General features: G+C 43.4%; 1 protein-coding gene across 12 annotated transcripts in view; it reads left to right on the top strand.

Moving 5' to 3' along the window:
* The first annotated feature begins 601 nt into the window (after positions 1 to 601).
* The window catches only part of LOC126355485 (phosphatidate phosphatase LPIN2), a 284,685-nt gene continuing 262,908 nt past the window's right edge, over positions 602 to 22,378 (top strand). For 3 of the 12 annotated variants that reach the window (XM_050005811.1, XM_050005840.1, XM_050005927.1), the window contains exon 1: positions 854 to 948. The gene's annotated coding sequence lies outside the window, so the exon portion shown is untranslated. Of the gene's footprint in view, positions 949 to 22,378 lie in introns of all 12 variants that reach the window. The other 9 variants (XM_050005898.1, XM_050005887.1, XM_050005913.1 and 6 more) reach the window with 5 other exon arrangements.

Genomic DNA, 22,378 nt, shown 5'->3' on the forward strand with positions numbered 1-22,378 from the left:
ACTGGCATCCAGCACCTGTACAGCACAAAGTTCGCACGTTTGCATGCTTGCGTTCAACATTCCGATTATTGATGTAGTACCAGTATTTCACATTTGCAGTGGCTTATCTCGCACTTACGTTAACCTGTGAGTCTGCAATGGTAATCACATAAATATGTTACCTAAACAAATGAATTCCTGAAATTTCATTGTTCTACATTACTTTTTTATGTAGCGATTTTTTTCGCCGGTGTGGTAGAGGGAGGCCTATGTTTCACTACAGTAAGCAGTTTCATCTGTAGTTGTGAAGATATGAAAAAATTTTCGCAAGGCAGACTAAGGTGGAGAGCGGTATCAAACCCTTCAGACTGAATACTGCAACAACAACAGCTATATGTTTTCGCGATTACCAAGGTCGCCATGTAAGTGTGTAATATAGCCAAATTTTTTAGTGGATGCTTGTTTGTTTCCTTTCTCCTTCCGAGACTGCAGATCGATTACGAAGCGCCTCCACCTGAATGTGTGGCGAGTCACGCCCCCCTTGCTGCCGGCTGACTCCTTCTCAGAAGCGGCGCGAGTACAAAAACAAGTGATGTTTTCGCTGGCGGCGCTCCCGCTACGCAGTAGGCCGAGAGTTAGCTGTAAACACGCCACTTACGCGGCCGATCGCACTACGCGCCGAGTCGGCCCGTACGGCGCGAGGAACACGCCAGGTCCAGGGCCGTGACGTCAGGGGCGCCGATTGGCCGCTGCGGCAGCGCACGGCCCCGCGATTGGTCGGCGCGGGAGGCGTGTCCGCTCGGCTCCAAGGCCGGTCGCTGTCAATGAGCTGCGCGACGCTACGTATATATATATGGCGGCGTAGCGGCGCCGGGCGCCTAGTACGTCACTCTCAGTCGGTCTGGCAGGTCCGCGAGACAGTGCCAGCCACCCAGGGTCGCAGCTACCGCAGTCTTCGTGATAGCGCAGGTATGCAAAGCTTTCTCAAATATACTTCGAGGGACTGGCGGAAAAAGTCTTTTAGTTGTTAGCTGCATAAGTCTCTTTCTGCATTAACGCAGACGTACACGCTGTCCCAGGAAGAATGGTCTATATACACAAATACGAAAAGGATGCTCATTTGAAGCAAAAAAACCTTCATATGGGCATGGGCCCTAATTCCAATGCCTTCATATGGACATGTGCCCTAATCCGAATGGTTTTCGAGAAAGAACACATTTAATGTACATTTGTTTTAGGGCTAGTGCCACGCACGTGTACTTCTTATCCATGAAACTTTTTTGACGTTTTAGTCTAGAGCAACATTCATCGTTGTTTTCAACTGCTTTGCTCCGGATATCTTTCTGCCATAGGAATAGGAATGGACTCAAGTTTTAACCCTGTGGGACTCCCTTTCTCATTTCTTACCCTTCCAGCATTGTTCGAATTATTCACCACGGTGTTTTGCATTAGGTTTGTTAAGTATGATTGAAACCAGTTGTGTGCAAGGCCATCAGTTAAATAAATAACAATTTACATGAAATTCTCCTGGGTCTGGGCTCGCATCGTCAGCGTGTAAAACTTATGACTTTTCGGCCACTATTGTTGTAGGCGGCCTTCCTCAGGTTTCTATAAAAAAAAATTAAAAATAACTAGCTGAGGAAGTCCACTCGCAATAGTGGTCGATACATCGGAATTTTTACGTATTGACAATGCGGTCACAGACCCAGAATAATTTTATTGACTGTGACAATGGCCGCGGATGGCTACGTTTACATACATTAAATATGTTTCAGCTCGTAAACCATTCAGAGAGGAGCATATGTCAATATGAAGTTTCTTGCTTTAAATCAGCGTTCCAGTCATATCCCTGAATATTGACCATTCCTCCAGGGACACCCTGAGTAATAATCGAAAACGTAACTTCTAACTTATCGCCTATTTATGTAAAATTCTCACAAAAACTTGAATGCGCTTATCTTTGCGTCCACTCAGTTCAGTGTCGACCAGGAGAAGATAAATTACGTGTGCCTCTCATTCTCCATTTATTTTAAGACAACTGAAACTGAGTCGGCAGCAGAGACAAAATTGCTCAGCTGAATACCTAATCGATAGTAAAGGATACCTGACGATGAAAATAAAGGTCGAAACGCTACGTAAAAGCACGAAACTAAACAATAAGCGTTACATCGCGGAGGGGTGGCAGGTGTGATACAACTTCTATTCTCACTTGATTGTTCAGCCACCATCGACGAAAATATGCAACTCACGTGCCGTATATTGTCCACCTTTAACTGTTTTACATCTTAATAAGCCGAGGGCAAACGATGTTAAGAATCGCAATAATTCAACTATTAACATAAATAGATTTGGGAAGGGTGATCTACGAAAAATACACAGGAGGGTTCTACATCTACAGGTATATTCTCCAAACTACTATGAATTACATGATAGTGTACTTTCCATTATACCAGTTATTAGAGATTCTTTCCATTCAATTCAAGTCTGGAGCGAGCCAAGAATGATTTTAAAACGCCTCTTTGAGAGATATAATATCTATATGTATACTCCGAAAGACACCTTGTGTTTGGTTGAGGGTACTTTGTGTGCTATGTCACTATTCCCATTTCCTGGTCAGAATTCCTGATGGTGTGCAGGCAAATTGATTGTAGGTAAGTCTCCGTGTAAGTTCAAATCTCTGATTTTATGTTCACGGTCATCTCGCGAGTTATACGCTCACAGAATTTAAACAGCAACCCGCATCTTTTGCAACGTCTGCCACTAGAGTCGGATGAAGTTCTGAGAGACGCTTACGCGCTTACTAAATCAACCTGTGACGAAACGTGCTGTTCTTCTTTGGACCTTCTCTTCTTCCTGTATTAATCCTTCCCGATACAGATCCCGACTCAGGAGCAATATTTGAAGTATCGGTCGAAATACGGTTTTATAAGCTACCTCCTTAGTTGACAGATTACGTGAGGATACTCCTAATGAATCTGTCTAGCATGTGCCTCTCCCACGATTATTTTTACGTGATCGTTCTGCTTTAAACTAGTCCATAACTTTAAACTGCTCCGTTCACATACTTGCTGATATTTAGTGGATGTGACTGGGTCTTTCAGCCTTTTCATTTGCCGTATATTTCCACACAATAATCGCTTTACTCTTTAACTACTCGAGGGCACTGCAAACGACGCTAAACGTCTCTAAGCCTCCACTCTTTTCGTGACAAGTTACGGAAAGTATGATATATATACGTATGAGGGGTAGGAAGGGTATTGCTTTGAATGATCCCAATTTCATTTTGCGTTTTGAATCAGCTGCAACAACTACTGTAGTGTTTCACGGACTTCCGTAGGTACCTATCCACGAATGAGTAACATTCTAAAATTGCCATTTCTGAGATAACTAATTTGTGCAAATATAGTGGAAATTAGACAGGAGTTGCAGAAAACGTGTTTCGAACGACTGATACGTAACCACTCAGTTTTTTTAGGAAGATTATTTTGATACTGAAATGATAAGCATACTTCAGAAATATATGTTAAATACATATTCCTATATTATTAAAATACTTATGAATGGCACCATTTTTATTCAACGATCTAAAATTAAACGCCTCCTACAATTAAATTCAGGATAACCAAAGAATTATTCACAAAAATATTTTAAATCGTAAAAGAATAATGCTAGGTTTTCAGTGGAAATTAAAAATATGTAATAGAAAATAGTCACAACAGTTGAGAAAAACTTCTCAGATAGTAATAAAAGCAATTAGGAAAATTTGCCAGTCAAATACAGCTTATAAGGGAAGAACAGAAATAAGTATAAAAAGGTACACAATATTTCCGATCACGCTCGGCAGTTGTAAATTTGCAGTTTAGTAAAATCGCAGAAAATGCGCTATTTTTTCTAATAAATATAAGGTCTACATCCCATATTCCAGAACTGGGCAAGTAACCCAGATCGAGCTTGGAATATTCTCTCATGACCGACTATAAGTTAAAATGTTAAGTTTTGTTTCACCAGACAAAGAGACAGCAGCATAGAGAGCCCCATCTTTCTTCGCAGTACACATTGAGCATAGCAAAACAAAAGTCAATAGGGAAGCCTTTATCATCTTATCTACTTCTTCTTTGTACAACTTGCTTTTTTTCTGCTATCGATTGGGAAACGAAAAACTTATTTCGGTGCGTAATGCACACAGTGATAATTTTTCAGTGGCAAGCACACACACACACACACACACACACACACACACACACACACACACACACACACACACACACACACACACAAAGCGCTCAGACTCCTTTAACAGCCAGAAGTTGTTTGAGACAGTGTAGTCGGAAGGAACGCTGCCAACAGACTGCGCAACTTTTACGCCGCGGCGTGCCGCATTAGTAAACCAAGTGCCATGAATCGAATGCCCCGGAGCTTAGGCAACCCCCCAGACGGGCGTGTCAGGCGCCGTGCGTATCGATTACGTCTCAGGCGCCACAACCATTCGGCGCCGGCGTGTGAAACTGATACTGCGGGAAATCCATAACAGACTTCCGTGGTGTGTGCAACTGTCGTGTATTAAAGCTGCGTCTGGTCGCAGATGCGCAACAAAATTGTTTTCTGCCAACACATATTTATAATATTTTCATTATTTATTGTTTCGTTTGCACCTTAACATACTCACGAATATTCCGCTTTTAGGGGGCTGTTTATAAAAGATTTTTAATTTGTATAAGTTCGTAGGATTCCACGGCCAGTACAAGTTTAAATAAAACTATTTTTAGTATTAGGCCGTATCATTATGAAACACTAAAACAATGCTGACTTACATAGTCGCCCAGTAACGACCGCTGCAATATCGGTCGAAACGTGAGCATTTGATTTCTTTTAGTGTTTCATACTGATGGGGCCTAGTACCCAAAATGATTCTATTCTAATTCTTCAACTTGGATGTATTGGAATTCTACTCATGGAGAAACGTGACATTTGGTAGAAAAGCATATACTGCTTCAGATATGTGGTTGCTAAAAATGGCCAGTGAATGGTCGAAACCGATCACAGTTAAAAGTGCGTTACTGTGATTGTGTCTACAGCAAATGATAAAAATATATGTGCAATGAAAATAGATATGTATATTCATTAATACATTTAGTTAACGGATTTCTTCCACTGATGACCTCATCCCACCCATAAAATATTTTCAAAAAGAAGTGGACTATTAAACATCTTAATCGAAGGAAGACGTTTCTTGTAGATAGTTTCACTTCTGACCGTGTTCACTCTTTCATAGTCTTGTAGTAACTTACCTTTCTAGGAAACAAGGCTTTGCAAGCCATATACCTGTGCAATTCTTTTACCATTCAATCTTTCTCTCTACACTTTCTTGTATTTTAATGCGAATTTTAAACAGCTTTAATAGCAAATAATTGCACATCATATGATATACTTTCTCTTTTAAGGAACAGTAGTTCGCATTCCATTGCTCTTTCACGAGTTTCTTACATTTTCGCAGTTACTCATCAGTATGGGAAAGGAAGAGGGAGCCCTGATGTGAGAAAGAATAGAGAAATCAGTGAGATCTGGCAGAAAGGATAAACGTCAGAGCGGATATCATTGTATGTGAAGTAGAGCTGGGACAGGATATGAAGTGTGTATAGGTGCAGGATCGGGGAATGTGCTGTTGGGTCAGCAGCATTCTGGGGTTAGTTAATCTAGATAGGGGGGGGGGGGGGGGGGGGTGAGCGATAAAATTGCTCGAATGCTGTTTACATAAGGTAGCTAAGGTAGATGGAGATGATCACTGTGGCTGAAGGAATTTGATGAGCTGGTTCCGACAGCTTTTCATAATGGATGAACAGAGAGAAGAATTTGATAATTTAGTATCAGGTAACGGATATCTTCCGCCTTTATTTGCAAGAGGCGATGCATTGAAGACGACGAAGAGAATACCAGCGCACGGATATCCGACCTGCTTTCTGGGTGGACTGGCGACTTTCTAGCAAATATAACGCAGCATGTTGCTCTTAACGGCCATAAGTACCTTATGGCGTATCCTAAGAGACAGTGATATAGATATTTCTGTTAGTGGATTACGTTGGAAACTCCGTGAACACGGACATACACTTGGTTCACGAATTGGCAGTTGATCCTCAACATAAACAAATGCAACATACTGGGAATATATAGGCGGAAACTCAATTCACTGTATGATTACAAGAATGTCAAGCAATCTCTGGTAATATGCAAACGTGCGGAATGATTTGAAGTGCAACGACGGCATAAAACTAGCCACAGGAAAGGCATAAGACAGATTCATTGTGATAATCCTCAGGAATTGTAGTGGACCAACGAAGGGAAAGAGATTGCTCACAAAATCCTCGTTCGACTTGTACTTCAGTGATGCTCCTCAGTATGTGACTCACACAAGGTAGATTTGACAGAGAAGGTCCAAAGGAGAGCAGCGCGACTCGTAACAGGTTCATTTAGTAAACGCGAATCCAGTTTCAGTGGTAGATGCTACAAGAGAGCCAGTGCGCTTCACGGTGTGGTTTCATGTTAAAATTACGAGGGAATGGATACCTAGAACAGCCAGTCAACATACCGGTTCTACGTTCTACATAAACTCTCTGATAAGTATCCTCACATCACTGTATAAAGTGGAACTGACTGCTAGATGTCACTAGAGGCGAGGAGTATTGTGTTGTCAGTAAGGAAGCGGTAACAGGAGAATGACTCGGTTACCAGAGGACAGTGACTTTGAATGAAGACTATTCATCTAACAAATTTACGAGCGACATTTAAACTAAAGCTGCTCGAGTCGACTGTCGGTGATGTGATTGAGAAGCTAATCCGAGACTAGGCAGTCTAATGTACTGACGGCAGAGACTGTCGAGCACTGCGGAGTGTGGCTGTGAAAAAATCGCATGAAATCAGCAAATGGAATCACTCGTGAGTTCCACAGTGTGTCCAGAAGTCCAGCTTGCACAATGACTGTGCAGTAAATCAGTGGAGCGACTCTTCATAAGCTACACACTCCTGTAATTAATGCTAAGCGTTGCTTGATGTGGTGGCAAGAGCGACGGCAATCGAATGGAAGGGGTGGGGTTTGGCGAATGCCTGGAGAATAACTTCTGTCACGTGTAGTGCAATCAGTGAAGTATGGGGAAGGTCGTGTTACGGTGTAGGGGTGTTTTTCGTGGTTACCGTGTGACCCCTCCACCTCCCCTGTTGCGCTCTAGAAAACACCAAATATGGAAGTATTTGAACGCATTTTACAGCACAGTGTACTACCTATAGCAGAGGAACAGTTCAGAGACGATGACTATATCAGCATGACAACGCACCCTCCCACAACTCAGCACCTATGAGGCAATGGTTTGTGGGCAATAAAATTCCCGAAGTGGACTGCCCTATCCAGGGTCACGATTTGAACACCACTGAACACGTTTAGGAGAGAAAGAACTTCGGCTTCACTTGAGACCTTCCCCGACTTCGGCTCTTGAAGAAGAATTGGCTGCCATTCGTCGACAGCCCTTCAGAAACCTCTTTGAAAGTGTCCCCAGCACAGGTAATGCACTCATTAATGCGAAGGGTGGTCACGTCCCACGTTAACGTCCCTAAATAGACGTCTAGACACTTTTTATCGGATAGTGTGTCTCGCGATAACATCATGGAGGTAAAATTACACTTCAGACTTATTTGAGAGACTTGGCAGCAATCATTCTTCCAGCACTCCATTCGTGACTAGAACAGGGAACCGGAGAAGCGACAGTGCTGCTCTATGTACCCGCTGTCACACTCTGTAACGTGGTTTCTGAGTGCAGGTGTAGATGTAGACGAGCCGAGAGGCGAGAACATAGGGATTACTGGTGCTCGATACGGTCGGTGTGCGCCAGTGTGAGGCAGTGAAAGCCGCCAAGGACGCGGGCCGGCTGTTTGTTTACTGGAGCCCAGAACCCAACCTGCCAGCGGTACGGAGCGCTCCGTCAAGGACCCCCGCCCGAGGTCGCCCAGTTGTAAGATCGGACTGTATCCGCGCCGAGCCCCCTGCGTTGCTACGGGGACCTCTCATTGGCTGAGGCGGTGTTCGGCGACCACGAGGATTTATCACCTTTCCCGAATTTTTCTAACGCCAGAAATTAGTTGCACTGCTGCATGTACTCGCCTCTAGCCACAAGCCGTCGGTTTTAAGGAGAACTTGTCAGACGCGTAAGTCCTTGCTTGTACGATTGCTGTCTCGATGGCCGTGGTGATCTAGCGGGTCTAGAATCCAGCTCTGTAGGTCCTGAGTTGAATTCCAGATTGAGAGGGGAGTGAGGGGGTTTCTCGTTTCAGTCCCTCAGCCTACTACCAAATGAACGCCGAGGATCTTTCCTGGGGCTAAAAGGCGGTCGGGGCCCGCTACGGTCGCAGGTTCGAATCCTGCATCGGGGATGGATGTGTGTGATGTCGTTAGGTTAGCTAGGTTCAAGTAGTTCCAAGTTCTAGGGGACTGATGGCGTCAGATGTTGAGTCCCATAGTGCTCAGCGCCTTTTGAACCAATTTTGAGCCAACTGCCCGACATCCTCCCCCTCCTAGTTCCGTGTCAATGAAAGTTGCACTCTACCTGTAGTCAGGCCAATAGCGCGGTCTCAGCTTGCCCAAGAGACTACACCTTACAGTACTGTCTCGTGTTGCTCGCTGGTTACTGGCTACGTGCCGCACTACAAATCCAAAGGTACATATTTCAATTCCCAGCCAGTCACATTGTATGTGTGTTATGCTTATCGCTTCTTTCACCCGTCGCAACATCCCTTAATATGAAAAATGGCAATCTGTATCGAGGTTCGGATTCCACGTTTCATTGTAGGCTTTCCTATAACTGGTCGGCTTGCTCAGTTCAAAAAAAAAAAAAAAAAAAAATGGTTCACATGGCTCTGAGCACTATGGGACTTAACATCTTAGGTCATCAGTCCCCTAGATCTTAGAACTACTTAAATCTAACTAACCTAAGGACATCACACACATCCATGCCCGGGGCAGGATTCGAACCCGCGACCGTAGCAGTCCCGCGGTTCCGGACTGCAGCGCTAGAACCGCACGACCACCGCGGCCGGCTAACTCAGTTCAAAGTTAGGAGAGATATAGGATAACTCCTAGTAAACCAAACCAGCAATCGAACTGAGGACAAATTTAGTTTATTTTTTTTTTTTACCTCTCTTAGCGGCCATGAAGGTAATAATTAGGCAACCGTAAGCTTGTACATAGGTGTAAGTGCAGTCATCCTCCCGACACGCGTTCTTGACTGGAATGAGACGACACTTTTTCATGATAAAATAAAAAAACCCTCTTCCACCCACCTCCCAGTGACTTACATGGCATAGTTGTAGACTTAATTGTAGTTGTAGATAAAATAATGGAAGGCAGATTAAAGGACTATAAGACATCTTTGTAGCAGTTGTGGAATAAGGAAAGCATATCGTTAATTTCAGATGGAATAACATTGGCCAGTACAGAGGTATCTCATAATTCACAACTAACAGTAAACTAGCGACCCGCCCCGCTTCGCATGAGTAGCCCTCAGTATTTAAGGCTGGGCGACTTCTCTGGCGAAGCAGAAACAAATTATAAACAAAAACCATCCTCATGAATCAGTCTATGGAAACTGTATAAAAATTTCTTAGGTAGCATTCACATACTGACAGAAAAACTCGACGGGCGACGTTAATTTAGGAGTAGATCAGAAAGACAGCTACGTGTTAACAAGGACAAGACAGAGTTACAGGACGTAAGACAGAGTTACAGCTTACCATCACAATTTTTCAAGTAGTACGCTGAAGAAGCAATGAATGGAGTGAAAGAAAGCATAGGAAGAGGGACTGAAGTGCAAGGATAAGGGTTAGCAACGTTAAGGTTTGCAGGCAACATAACCATTCTAGCTGGATATAAAGGTTAGTAAACTTTCTGAAAGGAAGGGACTGCCCAGAGCCGGCCGCGGTGGTCTCGCGGTTCTAGGCGCGCAGTCCGGAACCGTGCGACTGCTACGGTCGCAGGTTCGAATCCTGCCTCGGGCATGGATGTGTGTGATGTCCTTAGGTTAGTTAGGTTTAAGTAGTTCTAAGTTCTAGGGGACTAATGACCCCAGCAGTTGAGTCCCATAGTGCTCAGAGCCATTTGAACCATTTTGACTGCCCAGAATGGCCCAATGGTACCGACCGGCCGTCGTGTCATCCTCAGACCTTAAGTGTCACCGCATGTGGATATGGAAGGGAATGTGGTCAGCACACCGCTCTCCCGGTGACTGGCGGCGCTACTTTTCAGTCAAGTGGCTCCTCAGCTGGCCTCATAAGCGCTGAGTGCGCCCCACTTGCCAACTGCACTCGGCTGACCCGAACGGTGACCCACCCAAGTGCTAGTCAAGCGCGACAGCGCTTAACTTCGGCGATCTGACGAGAATCGGTGTTACCACCGCGGCAAAGCCGTAGGCAAAATAAAACTGCCCAGAAATACATTTCATACGTCCTAAGAAAGGCAACCCAACTTAAATCATCCGCTTCCTCCCCTACAAGGCAGGTGATTTAAGTTGTGTTGCCTGTCTTAAGACGCTTTCAACATATTTCTGGACAGATTTATTCTGGCCATCTTGTATAACAATGGCAATGACGAAGGTGTTAAGGTAAAAGGCGAAGTTTCGCATTCTGACCCTAGATGGGTCGCCCTACCGCCGTGCCATCCTCATTAGATGCCTGAAGTATTATTCGTATAAGGGCAAGGAATGAAACGAGCCCCGAAACTTAGTGGATATTCTTTGAGCATGATAATTTTTTCTCTGTGTCAATAAATGCGTAAAATGACAGGAAACTCTACGTAAGCGAAAGATCAAAGGAAGCTACCAGAAATAGGTCAGCACTGCCGAAGAAAGTTTTCTTCAATAACAAAGCATTTGAAAGTTTAAGAAAAAAGAACTGAGAACATTTGAAATGGTGCTGCAGAAGAATATTACAGATTATCTGGGCATATAAATTACGAAATGAATCGGCAGTAAAAAGAACGGGAGGAAGGAATAGGTTAGCGGGGCATCTAGGAATAGTTAGCCTGGACCTGGAAAGAGCAGCAGAGGGGAAAGATTGCAGGGATGGATACCATCCGGAATATACCACACAGATTACATGAGAATGTTGTCGGGCCTACTGATCTGCACGCCTGGAAACAGAAAGGTCGTGGGATAGATCCAGAGCGGATTTTTTTCAGTCTGTCATTAACCTAGCCTCCACCTCTCAACGAAGTGCACATTTGCCAGGAGAGACACGTGGATGGGATTTCACCTTAAGCCCAAGGTCCCATCCCCTGAGAGAATTACTGGGGTCGGTTAGCGACACCTGAGTCACTGGAACGAAAGACTTGCACCAGGCGGCTGAGCCAGGTCGAATTATTTTTGTTGTAGATGTCGAGCGTTGCAGTTACGTAGAGATGAAAAGGTTAGCACAAGGTAGGGAAATACGGAGAACAGCACCAAACAAGTTAAAGAAAATGAAGGCATTAAATCAAGAGTTAATAAGATCAAAACAGCATACTACCTCACTACCGATGTATCCCTCAATGCTAAACTTAGACACTACTCTACAGTAATTCGTTCAGCAATACTTTATGCCTCAGACTCCAAAAAAAAGGCGATGGTGATAACACACTGGAAATCATAGAAAGTAAAATACTAAGGAAAATTTGCGGCCAGAGAGCAAACGCAATACAGAAGACGTCTTAATAGTGAACATTATATGCATATTGAAAAAAAATTGCAGACATAATTATGAAAAGAGAATGGCTTCCTGTCGCAACAGACTGACAAACACTGTTAACTTATTTGGCAAATTTAAAAGGGAAGGGACTAAGACGAGCTCCTGATTACTTCACAAATTATTGAGGAACGACTGCCACTGGAAAGAGAAATTGCTAGATTCCAAAGGCTTTGACGAAAAACCCAACAAGATTGGCCGGCCGCGGTGGTCTCGCGGTTCTAGGCGCGCAGTCCGGAACCGTGCGACTGCTACGGTCGCAGGTTCGAATCCTGCCTCGGGCATGGATGTGTGTGATGTCCTTAGGTTAGTTAGGTTTAAGTAGTTCTAAGTTCTAGGGGACTAATGACCACAGCAGTTGAGTCCCATTGTGCTCAGAGCCATTTGAACCATTTGAACCAACAAGATTGGAGCCACGAGGGCAGAAGAAAGAAGAGAGAAACATATAGAAATTATGAGAAAAATATCGAAGAAAAGAAAGAACAAACAGCTGATACAATAGTAGTCCACAGGGGCTTATACGTAAAGGAAGAAGAAAAGGAAGAAGAAAAAGAACAAGAAGAACAAATCCGCTGAAATGCCTTCTGGCGGCTCCCGGCGCCCTTTGTCTGTGAAAGGCCATACTGCTTCCAGTGAATGCAGGCACAGTAGCATCATGAAACATACGCTGCCCTTTACCCGTTCAGAAACAAACGCTGTAGTAGTATTAAACTAGAGAAACCTGGCAACTCTTCATATGAGGAGAAATGAGATACGCGTGATGATAAGAGGGTAGCATGTTCATCGAGCTTCAAAACTTGGACATCTGGAACATGGAGCTAAATCAGTCAGGATTTAGTGAGCAAATACATTGTATTCAAACACAAAAAGAAAAAGCTAATCAAAGTCTCGAGAAAAGAAGCTTCATTGTCAGGGTGTGCAGAACCCAACAGACACGGTTATCGGAGAGCTGAAGTCAGGAGCTTAACACTATGTCAGCGACAGACTACAAGCAATTATTACCACTATTTTCTTCTGCAACCATTCCATAATCGCATTTCTCGCGAAAAATTACACTGATCCACTTCTGGCCGACACGAGTCATTTCTTTCTTATATCAAACGCGAAAATTGGACTGCCTTTAATTTGATACCAGGAAGATAGTTGATGGCGATTTCTTCCAGCTGTTCACTCTTCTCAGGATCAGAACAACATCAAATCACTCCTTTCGTGCATGTGCGCTTCTGACAAGGTAATTAGTCCGCACTGCTTTGGTAATAATACTGAAGTTTTTCGCAGAAATGAAGACACTTGTACGAGATGGTCCAGCTTGGAGAGCTGCATCAAGCCAGTCTACGAAATGAAGACGATAAAAACAACTTCATGTGACACTCCGGTAACATTGTGCTTGCTGCGGTTAAAATAAACTTCAAAAAATAAATCGTAAACAAGCACCACTATTTGCTTTACGTCACATGTCTGTGCCATTTGTCTCGTACAGCTAAAAGCCAGAGTTCTCAATGTTGGCGATAAGAGTTGGCGACCTTCAAGTGCGGCAATTTATAGTTAGGATTTGGACGGTCGTATCGTTTTCATGCAATAATCGAAAACTTGACGGAGAATTATGTAATTTCCTTCTCTTAGTAGAGATGGAAAGAAAATACATGGAAGTCATATAATTCTATCACTGCCGAGTGTCCACAGTAAACTTGCGCAGATTTCTTCTAATCACAGCGCGAGCGATTCAGTTCGGTTTTCTTCCTCTTCCACATCATTCAAACACCAGGAATGCGTTGTGTGGAGTTCTTGTGAAACAGTTTCCAGTGACGGCGCTGTCTGACGTCTTTACGCTGCATTCAGTAACCGTGACGAAGACGGCAAATGATGCTACTGATGACGTCACGGTTAGCGATAATCTTGTCAGGTGTTTGTTCTCATTCTTGAAAACAACGCTATCAGCGGTGGTCGTATTTATCGTTTTTATATTAGTCTGTACGGTGAGAGGCTACAACGCAGTTCCGACATCTACCGCTAGAGGGCTGCAGAGTGCCTTTCCGCGCGTTGCCTGGCTGTGTTCTGTCACTCCACTGCCAAGTTAGTTGCGGCTGTTGTGAAATCAGGGCAGGTTAGAGAACATTTTTCCACACAAGCGAGATATTGTATGGCACCCTGCCCCACTCGATTCCCGCTCCCCTTCGAAATTATTTACCTTTACTTGGACTCTTGTTTGGGGCCTCTGAAATATAAAACTAAATCTGTGGATTTTTTTTTCTTTTGAAACGCGTACTACAACAGAAATAAATTTCTTAGTTTTGTTCCAACGCTTAATATTAAAAGAAGGAATCATTTCCATTTTATGAACGTCTTGAGCTCTTTAAAAACTTTCAATGAAAGCTACTTATGTGTAACGTACAATATAATACAGTTATCACTAGCGCCCCGTCCCAACTTCACACGGGTTGCACCAGGTATCTCTAGCCCGACGTCTGGCGTAGTGGTAATATATTATATACATAACCTTATCCATGAATCAATTTACATGTTATCGTAAACCGTATCAAAATCTCATATTAGCCTTCACATACACAAAGAAAAACGCGACGGAGAACTTAAATTCACAACACGTTAGGATAAATACGTGTAGATTCCGGACAAGTTTCAATGCTCTATATCTATGGAGTTGCGGTGGCTGTCTAATTTACTGATTTTCCTACCATATACCGCCTCCTCTGCAGTTGACCAACTTGTAGCTCCCGTCATTACTTCAGGATCTCACTCCAAGCCCCAATTAAATAAGGAACAGATAACAATACATTATTACACACTGATCATTACTACAATTATGAATTATACACACAAACGTCCCTCGTGAATCAGTGTGTCTATTAGTGAAAACTGTAGCAAAATCCCTGAGTAGTTCCTGCACATAGGCACACCAAAACGTGTAGATGTATAAATCCCGTTAATACTAACCAGTCACTACTCCATTACTCACAGAAAACCATCAGTAAAATGCGACTCTTTACGGAACATACAATGTATATTAAGTCTGGAATATGACTCCATTTGGTAGTCGTGTGGAGGCGTATTCAAGAGTTGTTTCAAATGTTCTCGGAAAGGAACAAAAAAAAATACTTACATCATTAAACCTTTTTTTTTTCGATGTAGTCTTCTTGTAGATTAATGTACTTGGTACAACGATGTTCTAGGGCCTTGATCTCATCTCGAAAATGAGTTTCCTCCAGGCCTGCAAAATAGTTGTCAACTCCGGCCATTAATTCTTCGTTTGAAGTGAATCTTCGACAACCAAGAAAAGACGGATGTCTGACGCAGCCATATCAGGTGAATAAGGCGGGTGTGGCAACAATTAATACCTTAGTTTGTGTAATTTTGCCATGGCGACGGCACATGTGTGCGGGCGCTCACTGTCTTGATGGAAGATGACTTTCTTCTTTGCTAAGCCTGGCCTTCTTTCGCGTATCTTTTGTTGCAATTTGTCCAGGAGGTTAGGATAGTTTTCTCCCGTAATAGTTCGCCCAGTGGGGAGATAATCAACGAACAGAATCCCCTTCGCATCCCAGAATACTAATGTCATGGCCTTTCCCGCCGAAGGAATTGTCTTTGCTTTCTTTGTTGGCGGAGAATCAGCATGTTTCCACTGCTTTGACTGTTGTTTTGTCCCTGGGATATTATAGAGCACCCATGTTTCATCTGTGGTCACAAACAGGTGCAAAAAGTCTTGTTCGTTTCTCCTAAAATGGGCCAAGCATTGTTCCGGTATGCCCATTCTCATGAGTTTTTGATCCAGCGTCAAGAGTCGCGGCGCCCATCATGCATATAAGGTTTTAATTTCTAATTCTTCAGTTAAAATGTGATATACCCTGATGACATCCGGCAAGCGTGAGCAGTTTCACGCACATTCAATCGGCGATCCTCCTGACCACTTTGGCACTTTTGCAATGATTTCTGGAGTAGTGACACATCTTGGCCGACCACTGCGTGGATCATCATCTAAGCTCCCCCGACCAAATTGAAATCCATTTGTCCACTTGGTAACAGTTGAATATGAAGGAGCAGAGTCCCCCAGTGTATTCTAGAAATCAGCATGAATGTCCTTTGCTTTCATAACTTTCTTTACGAAGTACTTAATCACTGCTCCAATCTCGTTTTTTTTTTCAATTTTCGCAAATTACTACGCAGGAACAACTACAGACCCACGTCACCACCACAGCCCTCTTCCAAGAGCACTGACGTGAGACGTGTTTTGCAGGCAACAGTCCACTGAATATCACGTGACATCTCGTTACGCTAGCGCTGACCTCTCGTGGTGATTCTGAGAACTTTCCAAACTACCCTCGTATTACGTTTTACGATCGGCAATATTGAGACCATAACAAAACTGACTACAGTAATGGTTTCGGAATTCAAAATAAACTTATAACTCGACTTTGGATGTAATTTACGACATAAACAAAAGCATGTTGGTCTCGCTGCGAATGCAACACTGTATTAGAAAGTACAGAGAGTTATAGCTCATTTCCTCCTTTTCAGAAGAGTATACCCCATTAGAGCAATAACAACTCTTAATTAATTGTCCCTTGTAGTTACAACTTACAGCATTTCGCTCAGATTTTTCAGACTCCTTTCTAAGCACAACCGGCCGGCGATGAGCCATTTATCGTTATACTTCAATAGCATATCTCTGATCACGACCATCTACAAGCAGAGAAGTTCCTTTACCGCTCGGAATCAGCAGATAAACCACAGTTCAAACCAGTCTTCGTTGGCGGTTTTGCGAATTTAAAACTCAGATTTGTCGCCATTAATTATCGTCATAAACCCCTGAATTAACCCCTCCAACCATATCGGCTGAAATATCCTATCGCGTGTAAGCGCCTAACTATCCTAACAAAAGCACTTCGTGATCGGCCGACTGAAACATCGTTCAAGAGCGTCTAGCGAACGTGGAAGACTTTCTTCACCGAAGTGACAAAAGTCATGGGATTGTGATATTCACGCATACAAATGGCGGTATTATCCAGTACACACTTGCAAGAGGATAGTCCGTTGGCGGAGCTGTCATCTGCACTCAGGTGATAGGACATTCCATTTAGGAAACCGTGAGGGTATTCAATATTCCGAGATCCACAGTGACAAGAGTGAGCCGAGAATACCAAATTTTAGACATTGCCTCTCACAATGGACAACGCAGTGGTCGTTGGCCTTCATTAACGACCGGGAGCAGCGGCGTTTGCTTAGAGTTTGCGTTAACAGATAGAAAACACTGCGTTGGATAACCGCAGAAATCAATGCGAGACGTACGACGAACGTATCCGTTAGGGCAATGCGAAGAAATTTGGCGATAGTGGGCTATGGCCGTAGACGACCAAAGCGAGTCGCTTTGCTAACAGCACGACGTCGCCTGCAGCGCATTTCCTGGGCTCCTGACCGCATAAATTGACTCGAGACAACTGAAAAACCGAGGCCTGGTCAGATGAGCCCCGATTTCAATTGGTGAGAGCTGATGGTATGATTAGCGTGGCGAAGACCCCACAAAGCATAGGACCCAAGTTGTCAACAAGGCACTGTGGAAGCTGGTGGTGGCTCCATAACGGTGTGGACTGTGTATCACTGACTGGAAATGGTTATGTTCGGCTATTTGGAGATCAGTTCTGGCCATTCATGTAATTCATGTTCCCAAACAACGATCGATTTTTTAAATGGGTGACAATGCACCATGTCACCGGGCCCCAGTTGTTTGCGATTTATTTGAAGAACATTCTGGACAATTCGCTATCGCCCGACATAAAGCCCGTCGATCACCACGGGAGATTTTCGGGAAGTCAGTTCTTGCACAAACTCGTGCATCTGCAACACTTTCGCAATTATTGACGGCTATAGAGGCAGCGTGGCTCAATGTTTCTGCAGGGAACTTGCAATGACTTGTTGAGTCCACGCCACGTCGAATTGCTGCACCACACTGGGCAAAAGGAAGTCCGACACGATGTTAGGAAGTGTACCGTGACTTTTGTTATCCACTGTACATCGTGTTCTATAAGATCTCAGCCACTGTCAACCATAGTTTTTCGCGTTTTCAGAGTGAGCCTGACCAGAGAAGACTGAGTCGAGCCAGAAATTCATATAATACTGTTTGTAAGTAACTTTAGTTATCTATCCACAAGATGCCATATCATTTAATCAAGTATGTTATATTTATAAAAATATTCAAATTCTTCAGCATGAATTTTCACTCTGCAGCGGAGTGTACGCTGACCTGAAACTTTCAGGTAGATTGAAAGTGCCAGAGTGGCAGTCGAACCTCTGACCTCATCTTTCGCTGGCAAGTGCTCTATGGACCGAGCTATTCAAGAATGCTCAAAACACGCATTCACTGCGTTACTTTCGTCAATGACTTTTCTCGTACCTTCCATACTTGAGGGGTTCTCTTGTATAACTCCTGGGGGCCAGCACTCCTTTCCTCCAAGGCGTGCTAGTCCCGTAAGGCACGCAGAACTTCTTTGAAGTTTGAAAAATGGGTCTAGACGTATTGGTGAAACTAAAGCTGCGAGGGTGCGTCTAGAGCCGTGGTTGAATAGCTCAGTCGGTAGAGAGTTTGCCCGCGAAAGACAAAAGTCACAGGTTCGACTGCCCGTCTGGCCCACAGTTTTAATCTGCCTGGTAGATTCAATAAAAATCTTGCGTTTCTCTGGAATAGCCGTAAAGCGTTACAGGATATGGAAGGTCAGAATCCAGAAAACCCGGTAGCACTTTAAGGCCTTAAAACAAAACTGTTTTTGTTTGGAGCTACTTGGAGGAACTCTAAACACAGTTACTGGAGTTATATTTCAAGAGGCCATACGCGTCTCACCTATGGATGACTATGCTGTTTGCCAGCCAGCAATTGGGCCACGGCCCGCAATTGGCTGCTACAATATCGAACCGGCTTTGAATTGCGTCCCCCGCGGTATCTAAAGGTTCAACGACCGCATTACTGTGAAGCCATTAGAAAGACAACTTCCCCTAGGATTACAGACAAGACGGGGGAATGGCCTCAGCAGTATCTGCCGAGTTAGGGGCCCGCAGCCTGCGAGAGGATCGTGGGCACCGTAGCGAGGTGCGGTGCTTGAGGCACAGGACTAGCTAGCATTCGGCAAGAGTTTGATGGACATCCGTCACTGTACCTCGATTTCGGCTCTGTGCATGCTATGTGCTTGCCGTGACTGAGTTGAAGTTTCTTTTTATCTCACCCAAATGAAACGGGGCCTTCTTAGATAGCTTGTTTTCTCCGCAAAAGGTTTCACAATTTACCTGTACCTACAGTAAGGAACGTAACACAGCACTGCTGACAATGGGGAACCTCACATTTCTTGCATCAAGCATAAGGTGTTTAATCGTGTGATAAGGGTCAGTTTTTGATGCAGTAGTACCTCCCTAATATTTATAGTCTTGCAAAACTAGATTAGACATCATTATGAAAAACGTTCGCATTAGTAGTACTTCTCGTGTGTGTTTTATCGCGGTCCTTCTAACATAGGTCGCGAGTAAACTAAATGATAAACGTGGCCATGGTCGCGGAAAAAAACCAGGTGAGCGATGGCGCTTCTCCGACCTGGCAGTGAGGTACCAAACGTGTAGTTGTGTTGATGTTTTTGTAATGAAAGATTCTGCAATGAGATTTAGCGCTTCTGATACTAGGGAGCAATATCTAATGAAAAGAAGGGACGGAGTGAATTTCAGTGCCTGCCTTGTGGCCCGTTCTTGCCAAAATTATTGTGAAGCTAAACGCTCACACACCTTTGCTCACCATATTAAGAACCATTCAATACTAAGAAACTGCGCAGCGTAATGGGTCCAAAGGTCGTGGATGGACATTGTGGATTAAGAGGAAGGATAGACATATACTGGGAAAATGAAAGATTAATAGATTCAGTTAAAAAAAGAAGACTAATGTGGTTAGGACATCTATTTACGGCAAATGTGAAGAGGCTGACAGCAAGTTTTCATTATTACATTGATGAATAGACCCTCGAGTTACTAATATGTTTTATATTCCACAACTGGATTCGGCACTTATATTGAAGTCATTTCCCCGTGGATCTGAAATTGAAATGTAAACGCATAATGTAATGGATACATAAATACTGTACATTACAGATCACAGAAGATCGAAACAATGTCTTATGATCACGAAAGGAAGTCGGGTTGATTTAAAAGTGAGATGCCCAGTAATATCATAGGAATATTGGGCGTTTCATGACTTTAAAAACTGTACCCTCTGATACACTGACAGTAGCGGCATACGTTACCTTTAGGATACATATTTTGACGTGTTCGAAATTTTAAATTGAATGCTTTATCAATTGAAAATAGTTATTATTTAACAAAATTCTAAAACGTTGCGGAACAACAGCACTCTCTAAATATAAAGAAACTAAAATTTTTAATGTACTTAACGGTAGCCGTAAAATTTCCGAGAAATAGTTCATGGAAGTGAAAAGCATCTTGAACTGGCTGGATTAAATCGATGGTATATCTCACACCGGAAAAAGTATAGGTCAGTGGTCGACAACTTTAAAGACTTCCATGCTGAACAGAAAGTGAACAGGGAAATTTTGAAATTTTTTGGTAAGTTCATATGGAACCAAATTGCTGAAGCCATCGGTCCCTAGGCTTACATACTAACTAATCTACCTTACACTGACTTACGCTAAGGACAAACACACCCACACCCACGCCCGAGGGAAGACTCGAACCTCCGATAGCGGGGAGGGGGTGGGAGGGGGCGGAGCCGCGGGAACCGTGGCAAGGCGCCTTAGGCTCCGATCAGGAGGGTGGGCAGAAAAAAAGAAGGCAGACTGTCTGAAAAAGAATGCCAAAGCTTTGGGCTGTAAAGAAAGCTTCCAGTTACGTGTAATTGTTGCCTAACCTAGTGTTTAATAGCCATTATCATTTTTTTAAAAAAAAGACAAACTTTAAGCGACGTCTCTTCTTGCTTTTCTGCCAAATTCCGCTGATAAAAGTTTCACTGACGCCAGGACTCGCAACTCTGTCATCCACCGTTTGATCGACGGCCCTGCTTCATCCATATTTAGTGACATTCCCAAGTTTCGCGAGATTGCATTTCGCACAAAAGCCGCACGTGTGGCAAGCATATTCCGTTTGGTGCAGTGTATACGCAGCAGGGCAGCCCCGCTCCAGAACCACATACAAACCGTCACTGCGGGACTACACTTCTGGTGCGAGTTTCTGCTGACTCACATCCCTCATTCAGAAAACCGTCTACTGTTCGCAAAGTAGAAGATGGGAAAAGTAATCAATTATTTTATTTTAACCACGAGATGTCTGTATCAAAAACCAAAGCGTTGGGCTTACAAATGAAACAATATTTTAGGGCTAAACCTGTAAAAAATTATAGAACAAATACGCAATTTCAGTTACTTACTGTATATTGCAACTTACTGTGATGGCATGCGCATTAAAGACAAAACATTTTTGTTTAAAAAAGAAAATGCGGTATAAGTAACAGCACATTTAATCCATAAAATAAAGCTAAAACAAGTCTGGTAACACGATTGCAATCCCCGTGTGAACATATGGCAGCAAACAAATGGACAGTAAACAAGTTAGATAAGCTGCCGAGATAAGATTTCTAAGATCTGTGCCAAACTATGGATAAAAAAGAGGTAATAATATGTGGAACGAACTGAACATTTTCAATATAAATGGTGGAAAACGGGGACCAAACTAAAATGGAAATAACATTTTGAGCGGATGAACAATTAAGATTTCGAAGATCTTTTTGGAGTGCAAGCCAAAAGGACGATGACAGCATAATTTCTCTTGAAGAAGGATGAGGGCACATTGGTCTAAGTGTTAAAGATAAAGATGATGATGATGATGATGATGAGTCCCAGGAAGGGATTAAGGAGGTAGAGACGTACACTGGACATTTAGGATCGAATGATAGCGTCACCCAAATATTCTGCAGTCAATTTGGAACCATTTTCGTGACAGTCAAGTTCGCGAACACCTGAATTACACTGACGTTCAGATAGTAACATCATGAACTAGAGACTGATCAAACTCTGGAGCTAAGTGAGCATTATGTTATGTGTTACATTAGAGCCTTGTTGGACACAGAATGAGAAGTCACGTGTCTCCTCGGCAATCACGATACCACCATGGCTTTAAATAACGTCTTACTCTGAACGTTTATCTCAAGAATCACTAGTAATCTCTCTCTCTCTCTCTCTCTCTCTCTCTCTCTCTCTCTCTCTCTAGTGACTGCAGTCGGAATTGACAGCAAACACAAAGGAGACACAGTGCGTGCCGCAGGTGCTATTGTTCGCTACACACTATACTTACGTTCAAAGGTCACTGGCCATACAGGCAAGGAAGGCTACGACAAACAGCGCTCACCGCTACACTGACGAGGAGATGTATAACAGATAATAATACACCGTTTTTTTTCTTTTTATTTGTTGGTATCTGCGAAGATCTCATATACAGGGCTTTTTCATTGGCACTCAAGTCGCCGAAGTGGCGTCAACTGAAAAGACTTGCAATACGCCGGCCGAACCCCGAAGGGGATATACCGGCCAATAAATGACATACGATCATTTCATTTTCATTGACGAGCCAAAACATTATGACCAGCTTCTTAATA

This window comes from Schistocerca gregaria, chromosome 1, assembly GCF_023897955.1.
Source record: "Schistocerca gregaria isolate iqSchGreg1 chromosome 1, iqSchGreg1.2, whole genome shotgun sequence".
Lineage (NCBI taxonomy): Eukaryota > Metazoa > Arthropoda > Insecta > Orthoptera > Acrididae > Schistocerca > Schistocerca gregaria.